The sequence below is a fragment of the Lolium perenne genome, chromosome 1, assembly GCF_019359855.2.
Source record: "Lolium perenne isolate Kyuss_39 chromosome 1, Kyuss_2.0, whole genome shotgun sequence".
NCBI classification, from domain to species: domain Eukaryota; kingdom Viridiplantae; phylum Streptophyta; class Magnoliopsida; order Poales; family Poaceae; genus Lolium; species Lolium perenne.
Window position 1 is genome coordinate 126,665,908 of NC_067244.2, and position 6,269 is coordinate 126,672,176.

The following is a 6,269-nucleotide window of genomic DNA, read 5'->3' on the forward strand; positions in this document are numbered from 1 at the left end:
TTTCAACAACTACTTATCAACAATATGAATTTGAACATAAATTTAAGTGCGAGTTAAATAAAAAATAGTTCAAATTGTTAAATATTCACATAGTACAAATTTATAACAAATATTTAAATAGCAATGTTGACTGCATTTTAATTCCACCACATTAAAATATTAGTATTTAAATAGAACCAGCTTATACAAAGCAGCGAGCTAGCTATATTGATTGCTAATTAGGAAATCTCAGTAAACCTGCCAAGTACGTACCCCTACATCAAGCTATACAACATCACTCTAGATGCGAAAATAAATAATTTGTCAAACACCTGAATTCTAATATCAAACAACCAGAGATGCATTGCTGAGCACTGCGTTTTAAATATTTCAGTGAAAATCACGTAGAAGCATGCCATGGTTATTTCACCGGAAGGGAAAAAAGATCAAGAAGAAGTACAAGCACTCTTCTTTTTCTCCACCACATATCTTTTCCATATCCTCAGGCATCGCATAAGCAATCTGTTCAAGTTACACCAGCTTCATCTAGGTAGAGGATGCCCACAGGCAAGGCTCGATGTGTCTATTCCTCTTCTTTTCTTTTTCTGTCGCACGTTGCAAACAGAAGTCTCCGCCAAAATCTCCATGCTGCATCCCGCTACAGCACCTCGGCAACAATGACCACTCTGGAGAGATCCCGCTGACACATCAGACAATGTGGGCGACTGGTTTTCCATCCTCAACCGCTACTCCAACAGGCTAACCGGGAGACTCCCACGGTGGCTGGCCAACTTCACCTTTCACTACCTACTGGAGGAGAGCTATGAACAACACAACATTCATTAGCAGAACAAATTCAATAGTTGAATTAGAGGTAGCTGCTACAGCGGATACCATAATTGAATTAGAGGTAGCTACTTCAGCGGTCGTGCGCAGTTCTTCCACAGTAGAAAAAATAGACCCAAAAATTCAGGTCCAGCGGCCGGCTCTACGACGAGATCTACTTGAACAGTGCCTTCACGGTTCCGGGCCTGCGGCGATAGGGGCGGCATCGAGACCTATTGCAAGTTCCACGTGTATGGTTGTCGATGCGTCGCCCCACTCATGCCAGAGCCGAGCTCGGCGATGGTGGCAACGGCAAGCGGGTGACATGTGGCCACAGGTAATTCATGTGCTCTCGCGCACCATGAAACTCGAGTAGCAAGCGCATGAAAATGATTTTTTTTGCCCTGCCCTGAAGTGTGATGTGGCGGTCTCTTCTCCTCTCGCCACTTTGATTGCCACCAACTCAGGAGGACTATATAACTACATGCACCTGATTGGGAGGATCTGATTACTGTCGTCCGCCGGCACCGGCCTGGTATCATGCCGCCGCCTTGTTCTCCACCACTTTCTATCACTTTGACGTCGGTGAACTCGAGCCAGATGTGGTCTCGGGGGACTGACTACGGGAGCCAGCCATAGTCCCGTCTGTACTGCTGTAATCGATCTTTTTCTTGGTGAGACTCGACGAGCTGATTAGGGACGGGACACCGGAGGAGCGATCCCGGAAAGCAAGCGGCGGTATAGTTGAAGGTTGAGGGGAGGAGGTACTCCATGGCGCCATCCGCAAGGCAAAGGCAGCAGCAGAAGTGAGAGTGGCAGTGCTAGCGATGGTGGTGGAGGAGTATACGACAGTAGGAGAAGCTGGCCATCTCCGGTGAAATGGTTTGCTGCCAAGTAGTGAGTTCCCGAAGAAGGGGAGCTGGAGATGGGGAATCGAGCTGATCTGCTACCAGCTGGTATGCTTCTCTTTCCTGAGTTCCTAAATGCGAAATTTCCTTTGCATGTTATAGCTGATTGTATCAATCAGCTATGAATTCATCTTGTTGAGTTGAAAAATGTAATTGTGATGTTCTTAATTTGATGTTGCTGAGTTTTGTTTTGTGTGCTCATATGAATAAGCTAGAATTTGAAAATGCAAAGCAAAAAAAATACAGATAGACCATGGCATGTTATTAAGTGAGCTTGTTACAACGATAAGAAGTTTTACATAGATAGATAAGATAAGTGATAGGCTTCTACATAGACCAACGCAAAGCAGAGAAAAGAAACTATTGAATATGCCACTACAGAGAATTAGCATGTAACAGAAATCATACATATCGTAGTAGTAACGCGATCTAAACTATAGTTGTACTCCAGAGATAATAATATCAAACCTTATTGCTATGAAAAACACCAGCACATGATAACAGAATGCAGTAGAGATTGAGCATGATATCCGGTACTGCAACATACCTTTTGCTTCTAATTGTCTAAATTCTGAAGCCATATTTCAAATTAGCCAGTAGTGGCATGTTGCCAAACAGCGATGTTGCTAGTCTGTTGAGGATAAAACAAAACTCACATGTATATATCGTGTTTGCGAAGATCTGAAAATTAAAACAGCAATATTATAAATTGGAGGTGCAAATTAAAAAATACAATGTCGCAAGGACCAGATCCACGTATCCAAAATAACTATTACAAGCATCTTTAAGCCCTTTCTTGACACGCCTCAAGAGAGATGCTACTGTCAAGCGTTAAGGTTAACCTTGTGTGATTTAACTGCTTGTTTTGATAAGCCCTTTATTTGAATTAAATGAAGTTGCTACAGAAATTTGCCCTTCAAATCCGTAGTTCAAATAACCAAATAATTGTGGAGTGTAAAATTAATATGGCAAAGCAGAGTTATCTGGATTCACTGGCAACCATAAATTATGTTTGCTATATGCGATAAACAATTGTAGTGCAGGACGGGAACCGTCTCTTGGAGCTCCGCAAAGTATCTGATGTTGGTTGGATAATACATTGAAAACCTGAAATGCAAGAGCATGCCTCGTCTTATATATCAAAAAAAATTATTGCTACATATGAGAAATTAGAGCCAGAGAGCTAAAAAAAATAATGCAAATGAACTCACCTAGCATGTTTGACATGCAATCTCGTATTTTCAATAGAAATAATAGGTAAAATGTAACTAAGACCCAAGAATACATTACTGCACGAATCTGAAAGTTTATTAATTCTATCACCCAAAACAAAAATAAAAAGTGAGAGTTCTTACCAAAATTTGAGAATACAATTCTAACCATCTTCTAAGAGCGTATTTAGAGAAATTCGAAGAGTAACTTCACCACCACAAGAGTAGTGCGTAATTATGATGTTGCAGGCCAGATAAAAAAATCATGGACTTCATTGGAATGAGCTAAGTAGGTAATATCACTGGGGAACCCTACCTTCGAGCATCAATATCCGTAGAAGAATTAACAGCAGAAGACACCCCAACATGATCAACAGATGACACGAAAAAAAGGATCAACAACAGCTGGTGTGGAATCACCGTAACACGAATTCACCAAGCCGTCGATGCGCCGCCAAAGCGAAGGCAAATATCATGGAGCAGAAGGAGTGACACTGCGATGACCATTTGCACGCCGATCACTCATGGCAACAGCAGCATAGTCCAGCAACCTACATCAAAAGGAATAAACCCTTATTATAACAACCAAAAGAAACAGCTAAATAATCCAAACACACAAACTCCAAACAAAGGAGAGACCTGGGCGAGAGATTTGCTATTCTTAAAGCTTTTTGTGCCTTTTGGTCTGGAACACTGGGGATCATGATATGGTGACATGGTACAGTACATTTTTAGAAGCAAATTGTGAAGCTAGGTAGCCCACAGCAGATCATACTTCTTACTACAAATTAATGTGGTTTTGGCACATATGGGAAAATGGACCGATTGAACTCCAATATACCAAATTCAACCTGGACAAAGAATTTTTTTGAAGCAGAGACTCAGTGCAAACAGTGCAGCGGCCCTTGATAGCAGCATCATAGATGAGAGATGTCATACAAAAATATTACATTTGTTTAACAACCAAAATCAGAAGAAATGGTTGTAAAAGGATCGTAAAACTGTGGCCCAAGCCTCCAACTATTGAAATACGTAGAGACCACTGAAGCAATTGATAACCTGAATATCGAACAATGTATTAGCACCTATTGGGCTTGCAATTGTTCTGCTATCAAAGCAAAGGGGAGCAGGCGAATGTAGAAAGAGATATCTGAAAATAAACAATGAAATACATGTGTTTACTACCAATCAGGCTCCATATAATCTGGAAAACAACATTTTTTTTCTCACTTAAAAGGTCCATACTTTGTAAAAATAAATCTATATAAAGGCTGTGTGGTATAGCCTCAAATCATGGAAACGTCTTTAAAATATAAATGTCTGAAGAGAGCCACCAATCTGAAAGCTACAGACATATTTGGTTTGAGAAAGATCCATCTGATCAACTCCAGATCTGATAGCTAAGGGAACCACGAGGTTTCAGTTAAGAAACGTAAATTTGTTTATTGCCTGCATTTCTTCAGCAAGCAACTTCAACTGGATCTGCGGGGATTACCAAATGCAATCACAGAGAAACATCTTTGCTGAGTATGATCATCGAAAATTGCTCAAAACAGATCAATCCATCTGCATTACCTTAGAAGCTGGTTCCGTATGAATCGAGTCTTTGTCAAAATTGGGAAAAAAGGAAGATCAAGCGAGGAGATCGGATCCGGGCGACCATGCCCAAATCTCGGACACCTATGCCCGGATTCAGGCCCCCATGCCTCGAGCCACGCATCTGTGGTGCTGATCTTGATGGCAGTCTAGGGAGGGCATCCGGGCTCCATGCACCTAGACGTGCGCTGGAAGAGACAGTCGAGGGGGATGCGATTGAGGCCGGATCCGCGTGGTGGAGGCGGCGATCGAGGAGGAGGACATGACGGCCGGTGTGATGGGCGTCGTATGTGGAGGAGAGATGTGAGCAGGAGGAGAGAGAGGAGGGTGGCCGGGTGCGGGAGGGAGTGTGGACCGCAGGTTTCCTTGGGCCTGGCCCATGTGGACGACGAAGGAGGAAGCGCGACGACGAAAGGAACGACGAAACATATTGTGATGGCAGAATAAGGAACCAGTTTAGTCTTTTTAAGTAGTAGAGAAGCTTTGCAGGAAATTTGTGTCTAAACAATCCGTAGATGGTCTCAAAATACACAATCCGTAGATGGTCCCAAAATACACTATAGCACCCGCCGGGCGACGGCCAAGCGGCGGCCGGCACCGGGAGAGCCGAGATGGACAGGTACAAGAGGGTGGAGTGGCCACGGCCCGAGTCCGCCATTGCCGAGAACGAGATCCGAATCACCACCCAGGGGCTTATCCGCAACTACATCTCCTACGCCACGTCCCTTCCCCCCTCCCCGTCAGTTCCGTATCTGCGTTGGTTCGAATCGGCCGCATTGTTGGCGGTTGCGTGAGGGCGCCGCGTGTGTTGTCCGTTTGGGTTCAGAGGAGATGGCGTGCTATTTTCTACAGATCTGATTGTTGATTATTTTGTTGAATATGCACTAAGAAAATAATTTCCATCTTCCGTTGTTTGGACGTTCAATATATTACTCACTATATAGAGGTCTAAATTTCTTATTCTAATTAAAGTTGATTGTTCGACTGAATTTTCAATGTCATGATCCAGTCCACTTCAGTTTGGATCACACGAGTATCAAATTGTCAACAGCGGAGATGTGTCCGTGGCAAACTACAACATCGAAGTAGATAGATTATGTGGCAAGGATGCCAGAAGATGTATAAGTTTGAATAAGACGTAAGTTCTTCTCCAGAGTTTATTAGGGTTATGCTTAATGTCTTTTTTGGCTAGATGCAAAATGGGGAAAATATCCCCTATCTTCTGCATCCAAGGGATGTTCACAACACCTTACAAAGAGAATTACACAGATCGAACCTAAGCCACCAAACTAACGACATCTCGCTAGTCCTACATCACCGATGAAGGGGGGCAATGAACAGAGCAACACCCTGACATCACACCAACACGCATCATCAAAAAACCGAAGGCCTCGGCAAGTCGCTCAATGACGAACAGGTGGCACAACCGGTCCGGCAGACCATCGGCGCGTACCATCATACACGCTCCAGAAGTCCTCGCCGCCACCATCTTTCGCATACCCATCTTCAGGAGAGATCAATGCAATGACCTTGCCAGGCCTGCCACCAACGCCACCACGACGCTACACAGCTCCACCACCCTGCGCACGTCGAACATGACGTATCCGACGATGCTAGCCCGCTGCACCACGCAGCCGAGATTCGCCGTCTTCAACACGAAAGAAAAACGCCGCTCCACCTCAGGACCCACCAACTTGCATCTGCTCCATAGACGATGCCCCCAGGAGGGAGAACGACGCCTTACGCCGCC

The 6,269-nt window shown here is 44.0% G+C and overlaps 1 long non-coding RNA gene across 6 annotated transcripts; it reads right to left on the reverse strand.

Annotated features, from left to right (window-relative positions):
• Window positions 1-316: 316 nt before the first annotated feature.
• On the reverse strand, window positions 317-4,945 carry LOC127301472 (uncharacterized). 6 transcript variants are annotated; one of them, XR_007852106.2, is made up of 4 exons: window positions 3,563-4,177; window positions 3,240-3,474; window positions 2,260-2,819; window positions 317-786 (listed from the first exon to the last, which is right to left on the reverse strand). It is a non-coding gene; the product is annotated as an uncharacterized lncRNA (long non-coding RNA). The 6 variants fall into 6 exon arrangements; XR_007852102.2 differs by lacking the exons at window positions 317-786; window positions 3,563-4,177 and adding an exon at window positions 4,258-4,945 and having other exon boundaries at window positions 2,354-2,819; XR_007852097.2 differs by lacking the exons at window positions 317-786; window positions 3,563-4,177 and adding an exon at window positions 4,499-4,942 and having other exon boundaries at window positions 2,354-2,819.
• Between the last annotated feature and the right edge of the window lie 1,324 nt (window positions 4,946-6,269).